Source organism: Rhinatrema bivittatum, chromosome 10, assembly GCF_901001135.1.
Source record: "Rhinatrema bivittatum chromosome 10, aRhiBiv1.1, whole genome shotgun sequence".
Classification (NCBI taxonomy): Eukaryota; Metazoa; Chordata; class Amphibia; order Gymnophiona; family Rhinatrematidae; genus Rhinatrema; species Rhinatrema bivittatum.
In genome coordinates this window covers 35,837,155-35,853,450 of record NC_042624.1, presented here as the reverse complement: position 1 = coordinate 35,853,450, position 16,296 = coordinate 35,837,155, and positions in this window count along the sequence as shown.

Below are 16,296 nucleotides of genomic sequence, written 5' to 3'. Positions count from 1 at the left end.
ATGGAGAAGGTACAGAGAAGGGCAACCAAAATGGTAAAGGGGGTGGAACAGCTCCACTATGAGGAAAGGCTGAAGAAGTTAGGGCTGTTCAGCTTGGAGAAGAGACGGCTGAGGGGGGATATGATAGAGGTCTTTAAGATCATGAGAGGTCTTGAACGAGTAGATGTGACTCGATTATTTACACTTTCGAATAATAGAAGGACTAGGGGGCATTCCATGAAATTAGCAAGTAGTACATTTAAGACTAATTGGAGAAAATTCTTTTTCACTCAACACACAATAATGCTCTGGAATTTGTTGCCAGAGGATGTGGTTAGTGCAGTTAGTGTAGCTGGGTTCAAAAAAGGTTTGGATAAGTTCTTGGAGGAGAAGTCCATTAACGGCTATTAATCAAGTTTACTTACAGGCCGATACAGTACAGTGCGCTCCACTGTTAACCTGTCATTGGACGTGCATTTTCCCTTATCCCTTATTCAGTAAGGGGCTGAAAACGCGCATCCAACCCGCCGAACCTAATAGCGCCCTCAACATGCAAATGCATGTATTAGGTATTCGCGCGCGATTCAGAAAGTAAAATGTGCAGCCAAGCCGCACATTTTACTTTCAGAAATTAGCGCCTACCCAAAGGTAGGTGCTAATTTCTTCCGGCACCGGGAAAGTGCACAGAAAAGCAGTAAAAACTGCTTTTCTGTGCACCCTCCGACTTAATATCATGGCGATATTAAGTCGGAGGTCCCGAAGAGTAAAAACTGCTTTTCTGTGCACCCTCCGACTTAATATCATGGCGATATTAAGTCGGAGGTCCCGAAGAGTAAAAAAAGTTAAAGAAAAAAAAATTTGAAGTCTGCCGGCGGCTGTCGGGTTTAAAACCGGACGCTCAATTTTGCCGGCGTCCGGATTCCCGGGCCCATGGCTGTCAGCGGGCTCGAGAACCAACGCCGGCAAAATTGAGCGTTGGCTGTCAAACCCGCTGACAGCCGCCGCTCCTTTTGCCCGTTTCTACCACCGGGCCTCATTTGAAAACTGTATCGCGCGCACAGGCGGATCCATCAAGTCTAGAGGACATGAATGAAGAGGGGGGTGGCTCGCGGGAATGAAGGCTACTACCTGGAAATAATACCCTTATTCAATATACATACACACGGTTAATGCGACTCCAACATTGCTCTAAGCTTCAACGGTAAGAGGAAATGTGGAAAAAAAAAAAAAGAAGGATTTGCATTCACAAAAAAGCGGGGTGTAGTTTGCTTGTTACGGCAGTTACTACCCCCAAACCAAATAAGCCTGATACTTTACTTTCAAAGCATATCTAGCATAGCTCTCTGCTTCAACGGCAGGGAAGAAGGTCTGATACTTCACTTCCAACGCATAGTCAGCATAGCTCTCTGCTTCAACGGCAGGGGAGAAAGTCTGTTACTTCACTTTCAACACATATCCAGCATAGCTCTCTGCTTCAACGGCAGGGGAGAATGTCTGATACTTCACTTTCAACTCATATCCAGCATAGCTCTCTGCTTCAACGGCAGGGGAGAAAGTCTGATACTTCACTTTCAACGCATAGCTCTCTGCTTCAACGGCAGGGGAGAAAGTCTGTTACTTCACTTTCAAAGCATAGCCAGCATAGCTCTCTGCTTCAACGGCAGGGGAGAAAGTCTGTTACTTCACTTTCAACGCATAGCCAGCATAGCTCTCTGCTTCAACAGCAGGGGAGAAAGTGTTACTTCACTTTCAACGCATATCCAGCATAGCTCTCTGCTTCAACGGCAGGGGAGAAAGACTGAAATTTCACTTTCAACGCATATCCAGCATAGCTCTCTGCTTCAACGGCAGGGGAGAAAGTCTGATACTTCACTTTCAACGCATGGCTCTCTGCTTCAACGGCAGGGGAGAAAGTCTGTTACTTCACCTTCAACGCATAGCCAGCATAGCTCTCTGCTTCAACGGCAGGGGCAATGTAGAAAAGAGTATCTATATATATAGACAAAAACCAAAAAGAACTAAATTACATAGTCGAGTAAACAAAAGCATTGGTGTAGCTTGCTTATTGAGGCAGTTACTACCCCTAACTAAGCTACATATTCAATTAGATGCAGTTCCAACACTGCTCTCTACATTAATGGTGGGGTGGAAGGGAAATAAAACTAAAAGGTACTAAGAGCCAAGCGTAACTAGTAAGAGGGAAAAAAAAAAGTGCATAGCTTGCAGGGCAGACTGGATGGGCCGTTTGGTCTTCTTCTGCCGTCATTTCTAGGTTTCTATGTTATTGAATCGGCCTGATAGGGAATAGCCACTGCTATTAATTGCATCAGTAGCATGGGCTCTTGTTAGTGTTTGGGTAATTGCCAGGTTCTTGTGGCCTGGTTTGACCTCTGTTTGAAATAGGATGCTGGGCTTGATGGACCCTTGGTCTGACCCAGCATGGCAATTTCTTATGTTCTTATGATTTATCAAGATATTTTCCCATAGACCGAATGAGAGAAGAGCCTTATGGCCCGATTTTAAATGGCAGGCGCACGTAAAAAACAGGGGGTTATGTGCATGGCCAGGCCTTGCACGCACTGCGTGCATTTTAAAAAGGACCCGGCTATGCGCGTAACCCTCATTACGCGTACAAGAGCCAGGCCAAAGAAAAGGGGCAGTCCGCAGGGTGGAGCTGGAGGCGGCCGGTACAGCGGCCATTTGCCGCAACGTACGCTAGCTCAGGAGCTGGCATAAGTTCTAAAACAAAGGGAAAAAAAAGTTAGGGCATTTTAAGGGGTCAGGGAGGAGGGGTACAGGGAGGGAGCATAAGTAGGGGGGGTAGGAAAGTTCCCTCCTAGTCCGCTCCTTAATTGGAGCGGACTGGGTGGGAACTGGGGGAAGCCCGATCTCGTTGCCGTGCATAAATTTCAATTTTCAAACCCCCCCCTCCTTGCGTGTGCTGCCCTGGATTTTATAATATGCGCATGCCAGTGCACGCATGTTATAAAATTGTGCGTCCATGTGTGCGCGCTGGGTAGTGCACGCACATTTTTTAAATTACTCCTTAGTGAATCAGGGATTCTCTTTTCAATTCCCATCACTTCCTCTGAAATCTTCTGTATTTATCCCCTGCTTTCTTGAATTCAGATACCGTTTTTGCGTCACCACCTCCACTAGGAGACTTTCATGCATCCATTAGTCCAGAGCCATAGCTAGGCAATGTGGCACCTATGGCCACCTGAAAAACTGCGCCCTTGCCCATTGCACAACACATAACACCATGAGTTAGGAAACTTTGTTAAATGTTTGTATTGCTTACAGAAGGAATAATACATGTCTAAATAGTGTGATGGTATACTGTTTTAATTAATTTTGGATTCAAGCCGCACAAGTAGAGAAAAGTAACTTAGCATACTGTGTGCGGTAGCACATCACCGTTGTCACTTGCCTCTGTGTGCATTTTGAGTCATAATGCACCTTAGATGTTAACCGATGTAATATACAATTATATACTCTGTCGGGCGGATTTTAAAAGCCCTGCTCGCGTAAATCCGCCCGGATTTACGCGAGCAGGGCCTTGCGCGCCGGCGCGCCTATTTTCCATAGGCCGCCGGCGCGTGCAGAGCCCCGGGACGCGCGTAGGTCCCAGGGTTTTTGGAAGGGGGCGTGTCGGGGGCGGGACCCGATGATGCGACATTTCGGGGGCGGGGCACGGCGTTTCGGGGGCGGGACCGGGGGCGTGGTGCCGGCCCGGGGGCGTGGTCCAGGCCTTCGGACCAGCCCCCGGGTCGGAGGACGGCGCGCCAGCAGTCCACTGGCGCGCGTAGATTTACGTCTGCTTCTGGCAGGCGTAAATCTACGGACAAAGGTAAGGGGGGGTTTAGATAGGGCCGGGGGGGGTGGGTTAGGTAGAGGAAGGGAGGGGAAGGTGAGGGGAGGGCGAAAGAGAGTTCCCTCCGAGGCCGCTCCGATTTCAGAGCGGCCTCGGAGGGAACGGAGGCAGGCTGCGCGGCTCAGCACGCGCCGGCTGCCCAAAATCGGCAGCCTTGCGCGTGCTGATCCAGGATTTTAGAGGATACGCGCGGCTATGTGCGTATCTTATAAAATCCAGCGTACTTTTGTTTGCGCCTGCTGCGCAAACAAAAGTACGCGATCACGCTGTTTTTAAAAATCTACCCCTATGGTTTTTGAACAATTGGTTGGTGTTGGATTTTTTATTATTTATACTAAATTAAACAGGATCTTTACGAAAGATTGAGTTATTGGTTGACCACTGTTAGCATTATCTGATGAGAAATTCCATTTTTAATATCACTTGTACCATAAATAATACGGTGATTGTATTATGTGAATATTATCTCTGACCCTTGGCCTGGCGCAGGATTGGTACGGCCCTCTGAGGGATCCCAGAGGGCACCTGCCACCAGGAGGCGGAGCACACATGGAGACAGAGGCTAACAGGAACTTCACCAATAATGGTCCGGGGGCTCTGCAAGTTGAGCCCTTGGATTCCCAAACCGCCTGGGCTTAGGTGGGCTTCTGGGGGTCTCCCGGAGAGATGACGGAGAGGTGTGCCCACCAAGAGTAGAGATGTGTGGCTGTCGATGAACAGGTGAGCTAGACCACAGGTACGAAGCAGGAACTGAAGGTCCTCCGGGCAGGGTAGGCACTGGCAGCGCCTAGTGGTCTAGCACGAGGAAGGCCACAGACAGCTTCAATGCAGGTGGACCTTGTGGTCGCAGGAGGAACAAAGAGAGTGTCCGAGTGGAGCGCAAGGGTCAAAGCCAGGGTATCCGTCTGAGGGTGGTCAGCCAAAGCAAGGGTCAGTTCCAGGAATCAGTCCAAGTGTGGTCAGAGGCAAGCAGAGGTCAGTTCCGGGTATCGATCCAAACGCGGTGAGAGGCAAGCAGAAGTAAGTATTTATTTATTTATTTGACATTTTTTATATACCGAAATTCTAGCAACAATGTTGCTAATCATTTCGGTTTACATATAACATTGGAGTGACTTAACATGCGAGTCTTACATGGAACAGGAAAATGAACTTGGAGAAAATTGAATAAATACTAATAACAAATAACATTAAAAACAACAGTAGTAATAGACATGTTATATACAGGCGATTTAAAAGAATCAGTATGAATAAGATATCTGCAAAATAGACTAGATGGATTGGAAAATTAATTCTTTAGTTGTTGAGCTAAGAGGTATTATATGGCATAGACCTGGAGGAGGGATTTGTGGATATACTCAATCGTAGGCTTGAGAGAAAAGCCAAGTTTTAAGTCTTTTTTTAAAAGTGAGGGGGCATTGTTCAAGCCTAAGATCCGATGGTAGAGAGTTCCAGTGGATCGGACCTGCAGTGGAGAAGGCTCTTTTGTTTGACGAAATCTTAAGTGGAGGGATTTTCAGAGAGCCTTTTTGCACAGTTCTCAGTGGACGGGAGGAAGTATGTAGCTGGAATGGGATCCTGAGATCTAGGTATGAGGCTTTGTAAATGGATTTATGAATGGATGAAAGGGTTTTGTAGGTGATTCTGTGTTTTATAGGGAGCCAATGGAGATTTTTTAATATTGGTGTTATGTGGTCCCTTTTTTTTGCTTTAGTTAAGATCCTGGCAGTGGCATTTTGGAGCATTTGTAGCGGTTTCAGGGAGATATCAGGGAGTCCAAGTAAAAGGGAGTTGCAGTAATCAATTTTAGAAAATATGATTGCTTGCAGAACTGATCTGAAATCATGGGGGTGCAATAAAGGTCTGAGTCTTTTTAGAACCTGGAGTTTGAAGAAGCATTCTTTCACTGTGTTACTGATAAAACTTTTGAAATTCAGTAGGTTATCCATGGTAACTCCTAGGTTTCTAACCTGAGTAGAGAGAGAAGAAAGAGGAGGTGGTGCTGACGAGCGAGTGTTGGAGAGTTGGTAGTTGCCTTCTTGGGTGATTAGGAGGTATTCTATTTTGTTGGTATTCAGTACTAGACATAGATCAGCAAGGAGATTGGATATGGAGAGGAAGCATGAATTCCAAAAGTGAAGTGTTTCTTGCAAGGATTTGGTGATAGGAATAAGTATTTGGACATCGTCCGCATAAAGGTAGTAGGTTAGATTAAGCTTAGAAAGTAGGTTACAGAGTGGGAGCAGGTAAATGTTGAATAAGGTCGGGGATAAAGATGATCCTTGAGGGACGCCAAGGTTAGAACTGATCGGTTGAGATTCATAGTTGTTTATCTTAACTTTATAGAACCTGTCTTGTAGGAAGGATTTAAACCAGTTGAGTGCTATGTTTTTGATACCAATCTCTGCTAGACGGTCTAAGAGGATCTTGTGGTTGACCGTGTCAAACGCCGCTGAGAGGTCAAGGAGGATCAATAGGCAAGGGTGTTTTTTCTCTTGGTTTAAGAGAATATTGTCGGTTAGAGAAATGAGAAGGGATTCAGTGCTTCGGGATTTGCGGAATCCAAATTGTGTTGTGGCGAGAATGTTGTTATCGTCCAGAAATTCGCAGAGTTGATGGTTGACTAATCTTTCTAGGATTTTAGCTATAAATGAGAGATTGGCTATAGGCCGAAAGTTGGCTGGATTTTCCGGAGAGAGGTTGGGCTTTTTTAGGAGGGGTTTTAGTATAGCGAGTTTGAGTGGGGTTGGCACTAAGCCCTGTGTGAGGGAGGCATTAATGATTTGAGCAATGGGCTTAGAAATAGCTTTGGCGCCAGCAATGAGCATATTAGCAGGAATCGAATCAAGCGGGTGGGATGCAGGTTTAAGTTTTTTTAGGATATTTTCAATCTCAATAGTGGATGCTGGCTCGAAGGCTTCAAGGCTTGAAATTTGAAGAGGATTGGAAGTTGAGAGAGGAGGTTGGGGGGAAGTTTTTTTCTGATCCAGGAGTGGTTTAAGTAGGTTATATACTTTCTCTTTGAAGAAGATAGCGAGTTCTTCGGCTTTGCTTGCAGATTTTTCATCTGGAATGATGAATGTGGGTGGTTTAGTGAGGGATGAGACCAGGGAGAAAAGAGCTTTAGGATCATAGATGAAGTGGTGGATTTTTCGAGAGTGGAAATCTTTTTTTTTCTGTAGGATAGCGATCCTGTATTGGTGCATGATGGTTTTGAAGGCTGAGTTGTTTTCCAAAGTCGGATTTTTTCTCCAGATGAGTTCTTTATTTCTAAGTTCCCGCTTTAAATGTCTAAGTTCGGGGGTATACCACGGCTTTTTCTTTTCTTTGTTAGAGTTGATGGTTTTGGAGATAAGAGGGCATGTCTGATCTGCAACTTTTTTGGTTATAGAGGACCAGGATGAGAGGGCTGAGTCAGCGTCCGAGATGTTTATGTGTTTTAGTTCTTCCAATAGATGTGTGATAAGGGTTTCCTGATTGCATAGTTTTCTGAATTGAATCGAGGTTTTTAATGAGGTAGTAGTGCTTGGGAGGTGGGTTGCTAAGGATGAGCGGATTAGCTTGTGATCAGACCATGGGATTGGCAAGCAAACTACTGGGGCTGATAGGGAGAGACCTTTATTTATAAAGATTAGGTCTAGGGTATGGCCAGCTTTATGAGTTGATTCGTTTATTAGTTGATGAAATCCCATGGAGTTGAGAGTGTTGATGAAAGTTTCACAATTGGAGGAACGAGGGTTAGCATCTATGTGAAGGTTGAAATCTCCAAGTAGTATGGCTGGAGAGTCCGTGTTGATGTGACGAGCTATATATTCTATTAAAGGGGAAGGGTCGGAGTCAAGGCGGCCTGGAGGAGCGTAGATGAGGCCTATTTGTAGGTGAGATGATTTGAAGACAGCGAATTCAATATTAGAAGTAGCAATAGATGTGAGCAGAGATAATCCTATAAATTTTTTTGATGCTAATAACAAACCACCTCCTCTTTTCTTAGGTCTAGGGATGGAAAAGATGTCGTATGTTTGGAGAGGAAGTTGATTGATCAGGGCTGCATCCTCTAGTTTTAGCCATGATTCAGTGATGGCACATAGATCTGGTTTTTCCTCCTCCAGATAGTCACTTAGTAGGTGAGTTTTTTTTGAGAGAGATTGAGCATTCAAAAGGGTAACAGAGAAAAGCGTGAGGCCTAGGAGTTGGTTTAGCGGGGAAATCATGATTGGTAAGAGCCTTTTTTGTCGAGTTTGTGGTTCATAAGGGGCGGTTTGTTTGTTTGGTGTGAATCTCCTGGTTTTATATATTATTGGGATTGAGTTGAGTCTCATATTTACTTAAAGATGAGACGCTGCAGTCAGACGAATGCTGGGCGAATGCAGTCAGACTGGGCGAATGCAGTCAGACGAGTCAGACTGGGCGAATGCAGTCAGGCGAATGCAGTCAGGCGAATGCAGTCAGGCGAATGCTGGGCGAATGCAGTCAGGCGAATGCTGGGCGAATGCAGTCAGGTGAATGCTGGGCGAATGCAGTCAGACGAATGCTGGGCGAATGCAGTCAGACGAATGCAGTCAGACGAATGCTGGGCGAATGCAGTCAGGCGAATGCAGTCAGGCGAATGCTGGGCGAGTGCAGTCAGACGAATGCAGTCAGACGAATGCTGGGCGAATGCAGTCAGACGAATGCAGTCAGACGAATGCTGGGCGAATGCAGTCAGGCGAATGCAGTCAGACGAATGCTGGGCGAATGCAGTCAGACGAATGCTGGGCGAAAGCTGGGCAGTTGAATTCTGAAGAGTGTTCCCTTTTATAGTTATGTGAGTTCATCTGTAGTATCAGCTGGCAACTCTGGTTCTCAGTGTGAATCTGGAGTGATTTTGCTCTGGAGGTCCAGAGTTGGTATCTGGAGTTGCGCAGGTCTGTAGTTGGAATCATGGGCGCATCTGTCTGGGGAACGGCTTGGTGAGATATTTGTGGGAAGGTAGGGATTGAAGGTTAATGTCGCTGTCTTGAGACGTTTGTGTTCAAATAATGGTTGGTGACGCTGTTATGAGGAAGGAGCTGACCAGGAAGGCTGTTGAAAAGACATTGAGTTGTGGGAACCGGGACTGCAGATCGAGGGGTTGAAAAGAGGCTCCTTCGGGGCAGAGCCGAAGGGGCGAGACAAAGGGGCAGGCCCCTTTGTCTTGCTCCTTCGGCGCGCGACGCTCGGCGCGCGGCGCCGGGCTGAAGAGGATTTAAAGCCCCTCTGGGCTGGCTCCGATTGGAGGCTTGGGTCGCCGGGCGGGGCTTCGGTTCTCGGCGCGGTTTTTGAGTCCTAGCAGCGTTTTTTCTATTTTTTTCTCTCTGTGAGTTTTGCTGCGCTGTCGGCGCTGAGGCTGCCTGGGTGGGGAGTGTGGTAGTAACCTTCCCCCGGCGGGGCTCGGCGCCGATCGCGCAGGTTTTCCCCGACTGTGGCAGCGGCGCTGAAAAGGAGATGGCGCCGGGCTGAAGAGGATTTAAAGCCCCTCTGGGCTGGCTCCGATTGGAGGCTTGGGTCGCCGGGCGGGGCTTCGGTTCTCGGCGCGGTTTTTGAGTCCTAGCAGCGTTTTTTCTATTTTTTTCTCTCTGTGAGTTTTGCTGCGCTGTCGGCGCTGAGGCTGCCTGGGTGGGGAGTGTGGTAGTAACCTTCCCCCGGCGGGGCTCGGCGCCGATCGCGCAGGTTTTCCCCGACTGTGGCAGCGGCGCTGAAAAGGAGATGGCGCCGGGCTGAAGAGGATTTAAAGCCCCTCTGGGCTGGCTCCGATTGGAGGCTTGGGTCGCCGGGCGGGGCTTCGGTTCTCGGCGCGGTTTTTGAGTCCTAGCAGCGTTTTTTCTATTTTTTTCTCTCTGTGAGTTTTGCTGCGCTGTCGGCGCTGAGGCTGCCTGGGTGGGGAGTGTGGTAGTAACCTTCCCCCGGCGGGGCTCGGCGCCGATCGCGCAGGTTTTCCCCGACTGTGGCAGCGGCGCTGAAAAGGAGATGGCGCCGGGCTGAAGAGGATTTAAAGCCCCTCTGGGCTGGCTCCGATTGGAGGCTTGGGTCGCCGGGCGGGGCTTCGGTTCTCGGCGCGGTTTTTGAGTCCTAGCAGCGTTTTTTCTATTTTTTTCTCTCTGTGAGTTTTGCTGCGCTGTCGGCGCTGAGGCTGCCTGGGTGGGGAGTGTGGTAGTAACCTTCCCCCGGCGGGGCTCGGCGCCGATCGCGCAGGTTTTCCCCGACTGTGGCAGCGGCGCTGAAAAGGAGATGGCGCCGGGCTGAAGAGGATTTAAAGCCCCTCTGGGCTGGCTCCAATTGGAGGCTTGGGTCGCCGGGCGGGGCTTCGGTTCTCGGCGCGGTTTTTGAGTCCTAGCAGCGTTTTTTCTATTTTTTTCTCTCTGTGAGTTTTGCTGCGCTGTCGGCGCTGAGGCTGCCTGGGTGGGGAGTGTGGTAGTAACCTTCCCCCGGCGGGGCTCGGCGCCGATCGCGCAGGTTTTCCCCGACTGTGGCAGCGGCGCTGAAAAGGAGATGGCGCCGGGCTGAAGAGGATTTAAAGCCCCTCTGGGCTGGCTCCGATTGGAGGCTTGGGTCGCCGGGCGGGGCTTCGGTTCTCGGCACGGTTTTTGAGTCCTAGCAGCGTTTTTTCTATTTTTTTCTCTCTGTGAGTTTTGCTGCGCTGTCGGCGCTGAGGCTGCCTGGGTGGGGAGTGTGGTAGTAACCTTCCCCCGGCGGGGCTCGGCGCCGATCGCGCAGGTTTTCCCCGACTGTGGCAGCGGCGCTGAAAAGCGCCAGGTACCAGGTAATCAGTCCAAGCGAGGTCAGAGGCAGGCCGAGGTCAGTACCGGGTATCAGTCCGAGGAAGTACTACCTGGGTAGTGGAACGTCGAACAAGACTCAGGAACGAAGGAACTCAGGAACAGATGCTGAACACTGGAACAGGCACAGGAACACTGGAACAAACACAGGAACAAGGAACGCAGGATTACTGGAACAAGCACAGGAACAAGGACGGCAAGTAGCTTCACTTGAGATGATGACCCGTTTGCCAAGGTGAAGAGTGAGCAGCTGAGCCCTGCCTTTTAAGCAGGTCTCAGGTGACGACATTGCCGAGCGCCTTGGCGCCTTTAAAGGTTGGCCTGGTGTGTGCGCAGGCACTTAGGGGCGGGACTGAGGAGGCCGCAGAGCCACGACGCGAACTACGCTGTGAGGCCTGGGAGCTGGAAGGAGACGCGGGCGCCTGGCGTCTGGGACGTAGGTGACTTGCTGTGGCAGCCAGCGAGGAGGGACTGAGACCCCCAGAGGGAAGAAAGAGGTGAGCAGGCCCGGCAGTGGCCTTAGCGTGGCCGGGACGTGCAACACAAATTTGATACATACATACACTATGGGGCGGATTTTAAAAGCCCTGCTCGCGTAAATCCGCCTGGATTTACGCGAACAGGGCCTTGCGCGCCGGCGCGCCTATTTTCCATAGGCCTGCCGGCGCGCGCAGAGCCCCGGGACTCGCGTAAGTCCTGGGGTTTTTTGTCGGGGGCGTGTCGGGGGCGGGGCCGATCAACGTGGCGTTTTGGGGGCGGGACGCAGCGTTTCGGGGGGCGGGCCCGGGGGCGTGGTTTTGGCCCGGGGCGGTCCGGGGGCGTGGCCGCGCCCTCCGGGACCGCCCCCGGGTTGCGTCTCGGCGCGCGGGGATTTACTTCTCCCTCCGGGAGGCGTAAATCCCCGGACAAAGGTAGGGGGGGGTTTTAGATAGGGCCGGGGGGGTGGGTTAGGTAGAGGAAGGGAGGGGAAGGTGAGGGGAGGGCGAAAGAGAGTTCGGAGGCCGGCTGCGCGGCTCAGCGCGCGCCGGCTGCCCAAAATCGGCAGCCTTGCGCGTTCCGATCCTGGATTTTAGCAGATACGCGCGTCTACGCGCGTATCTGCTAAAATCCAGCGTACATTTGTTTGCGCCTGGAGTGCGAACAAAAGTACGCGAAAGCGCCGTTTTTAAAAATCTACCCCTATACGTTATTTAAAAAATTGGTGATAGAAAGATTCCTTGAGGTAACTTTGTCCTTTGATTATAACTAATTTGGCCCGATAATTAATAAGAAATTTGTTTTAAATTTTAAAATTTAAGGAGTAGTATCATTACATAATTAAAATAGCAGAATGTGCATTAGATTAGTAAAAAGGAGTGATCATCTATGTATACTGTTTGAATGGTGTAGTTTCAATTAATTTTATTTTTTATTTAAATAGGAAGTTAATGTATATGGTGAGGAGAATTAATCTTTGTTCCTACTCCTGGTATAAAATCACTGGGTTATTAGCAATGTAAAATCTATTTATTTATTTATTTAAACATTTTTATATACCGACAGACCTAGGGAACATCACATCGGTTTACAGCTAACACAATGCAGCAACAGGCTTTACAAAAAACAAGGAACTGGGGTATTAAATCTAAGAACTGTCAACACAAATAGAGTCACAATGTATGAAGAGCATAATTTTACAAAACAAGCGTATGAACTGGAAAGTTAATTACATTGAAAGTGAATCGCTTTGACCTGTGTGAGTTAAATCCATTAGGAGCAGATCAAAGGAGGTAGAGAAAGAATTCCAGGCAAGGCTTTAGAGATGAAGTATTTACAAAAATGGGGACAGGAAATTTAGAGTCTGTACACTGTGGAGAGAACGTCTATGCTGGCCAGGAGGGAGGGAAGGCGCAGGGTAATTCAGGTGTACATTTGTTTAAATAGCCAAGTCTTGAGGATCTGTTTAAATTTCTTTGGAAAGCAATTCTTGGCGAAGACTAGAGGGCATGTTGTTTCAAAGAGCAGGACCTGAAATAGAGAGTGCACGGTCTTTGGTGGCCTTAAGTTTTGTGAGTTTAGGCGAGGATGCGTGCAGCGTAGCCAGATATAAAATGCATGATAGCATAATTAATTAATTAAATAAATGGTCTGGTTTATTTATTCCTTAGAATCTTTGAGTAATCATCAAGACACAAATTTAAAGTGGTTACCAAAATAACATTATTACCATTCTAAGCAGGTAATTATCTAATACCAATTAAATATTAACAGCAATTTTTGATTATTGTGTGACAATAGTGAGTTTAGTGATTCTGATTTTTTTGCATTATTTAGCATCGATTTGAAACAATTAATTTTGAATGGAAATATGTATTCGTCATGCGAACATATTTAGAATAATTTAATTATTTAGAATTAAACACCTAATCTCCATGTTTATTTCAATCATTTTCTAGCTGAGATTTACACCATTATATGAGTGTGTTTGTGAACACATTTGTAGAGTATGCATTTATAAGGCAACTGTGGTCCTAATATTTTTAAATTCTGATTACTCTAGATTGGTTGTTATTTTTCATTTGTTTATTAAATTATATGGGGCAGATTTTCTCTGTTCTTATCAAATACATGTGATATGTTGGCTCCCTTCCTTATATTGTTATATTATATTCCTTATATATTATATTGTGGTATTTTATGCATTCATATAATATTCTGTCTGACTGAGTGGATTTTATACATTTTCTTTGATCTTAATGTAGGTTTTAATTTATACATTGGGTTGATTTATTGATTTTTTTATTTTATTTTTATATATATGTAAAATAAACATTTTGTTGACTTTTTACAGCCCCTGATGCAGCCGAAAGGGTGAAACTCGGCCGGAGTCGGGCATTACTGTTTTTAATAAATTTACTTTCCAAGGCATCGGTCTTATTTTTGTTTTTTTCACATCCATGGCTACTCTAGACTGACTTCCGCTTTGTTTTTTGGGACCTTCCTACACATTAATGCCCATGGCCAGTGCAAGGGTATTAGGTGCCCCAGGAAAAACTTACAAGCTTGTACCCCCCACCCCATCGAAGGTGACCAACTGCCCGGTTTTGAAACGGATAGCCTGATTTTGCTGCCTGTCAACCAAAGGGTGAAGATATTCATGGCTAAAGACGGAGGAGGCACCAGTGAGCCACAAACGGACCCCATCCTGTTGCGGCTGAAGACGAGGGAGGTGCGGGGTGCGCGCGAACAGCGCCCATCCCATTCATGGCTGAAGACGGAAGAGGCCCCAGTGGGCCGCAAATGGAGCCCATCCCTTTCACAGCTGAAGACAAGGGAGGTGGATGCTCCACAAGCAGAATGCCGTGAAGTGGAAGGAGGCCCCCATGAGCAGGATGGGGTCCGCTCATGGTTGAAGACGAGGAAGGCGCCGGTGGGCTGCAGCCGATGAGCAGTAAGCAGCTCATGACCTCGACGCGGCCTGTGAGTGTGTGTATGCGCCGAATGACATGCACAGTGACAGGAATGTGTGTGTGTGATTTAGAACCTTTGGGGTCATTTTCAAAAGCGATCGCACGCGAAAAGTCCATTTTCGAGTGCAATCACTAAATGGGGGCGGAGTCGGGGCCGAAGCTGCGGACACATCGCTGGTGGCGAAAGGTAAGGAACCTTGTCGCCGCCAGTTTCACGTCTGTTTCGACTGTCGTTGCCCGATGTCTCCACTCCGCCCTCCTTACCTCTTTGGCGACTCCACCTGCAGTTGACGGACGTTTGGCTGCCACAGCAGCTTCTGCCTGACGTCCTCTCCGGCGTCCCCGGTCCGGCTTGGGCGCTACCTCCTGCCATGCTGTCCAGTTGCCTTAGGGCGTGTGCGCCGCGCGGCCCTGCTTCAAGTACCTTCTTTGGCGTGAACCTCAGGGGCGTCCCCCTGTGATGACATCACGCATCCCGGATACAAATAGCCTATGCGATTGCTAGCCGTCGAGTTAGCAAAGGTTTCCTAACGGATGGGATTCGCTCTCCATACCTAGCTACTCTGCCTCCACAATTGGACTACTCTATTTGGCGTACCCGCTCCTCGGAGGCCTCTCTCTCTTCTCTTTCAGGTCACTGTCTGGAACCAGTACTCGCTCCTCGAGGGCCCATGTTCCTGGACTCGCTACCTGGACTTCTTTTCTGCCTGGAAGACACCGCTGCCTATTCCATCAGTGAGTTACCATTACTTCTCTCAGAGCTGTTCCCTGGAGCCAGGTACTCGCTCCTCGAGGGCCTGCCTTTACTTCAGCTCCTGTTCTCCATACCGAGAGACCACTGTGTGAGTACTATACCAACGAGGCTCTATTCCTGAACCCTGCATATATTGCTTGAACTCACGATCTCAGTTTCTTTCCACTACAGCACAGCCATTGTGGGATCGCTGTTCCAGAACCTGAGGGACTACAAGCCCAGCCGGGCTACATTCCTGCTCACTACCGCCACCTCTGGTGGCTCCTCAATACTGTTTAATAAAAGATCTAACTGTGTGTGTGTCCTAAAGCTGAGCCTGACCTGTGGCCCCTCACGGGACTTCCCCCCATCGGCGTGGTCAGCAGCCACAGAGTCCAGGGATCCACCCAAATCCTTACACACAATAACAGATTGCTAACTCCATGGATCCAGCACAGCTCAATGCCCTGCAGGCCATTCCGGGCCTGGCTCTACACATTTCCGAACAGCAAATCACCTTGGAGAAACTCACCTCAGCGTTTCACCAGCTGCACACACAGAAGACTCAAGGCGCTAATTCCAGCAATGAAGGTCATTTACATGAAGTAACTTTAAATACTGTACCGCTGGCTGCTCCAGTTCATTTCTCAGGAGAGATTCAGAAGACCAGGAGCTTTTTAAACCAGTGCTGCATGCATTTTGCACCTGGCTATAACTTGTTAAGGAAGGACAGAGAGGATAGAAAAGGGGGAGGTGTGGCTCTTTATGTCAGAAACAACATCCAAGCATCTGAGCTACAAGGAAGTTGGGGTAAGGAAGAAGCTCTATGGCTCGACCTAAAAAAAGATGACGGAGCATCCATTTATATTGGAGTGGTTTACAGGCCTCCAAACCAAAAGGAAGAGCTGGACAGAGACCTGGTTGAAGACATCCATAAGATAGGTAAGAAGGGAGAAGTGGTGATCGTGGGTGACTTTAATATGCCAGATGTAGACTGGAAAATCCCATCTGCAGAAACTAAAAATAGCAGAGCGATAGTGGATGCCATGCAAGTATCTTTGTTCAAACAAATGGTGTTGGAACCCACCAGAGAAGGAGCTATACTCGACTTAGTACTCACTAATGCAGATAATGTCTCAGATGTCCAGGTGGGTGCCCACCTCAGCAGCAGTGATCATCAAACGGTATGGTTTAATATCACTAAAAGAATAGGGAAAAGAACCACAAAGACCCGAGTTTTATAGTTCAAAAACACAGACTTTGAGGAAATGGGGAAGTACCTGGAGGAAGAACTAAAAGGATGGGAGAACGAGAGAGATGTGGATCAGCAGTGGACCAATCTAAAAAGAGCAATCACCAAGGCAACTGCTCTATACGTTAGAAATGTAAAGAAAAGCAAAAGAAAATTGAAACCTATCTGGTTCTCAAAGGAGGTGGCTGACAAAATTAAAGCTAAAAGAACAGCAT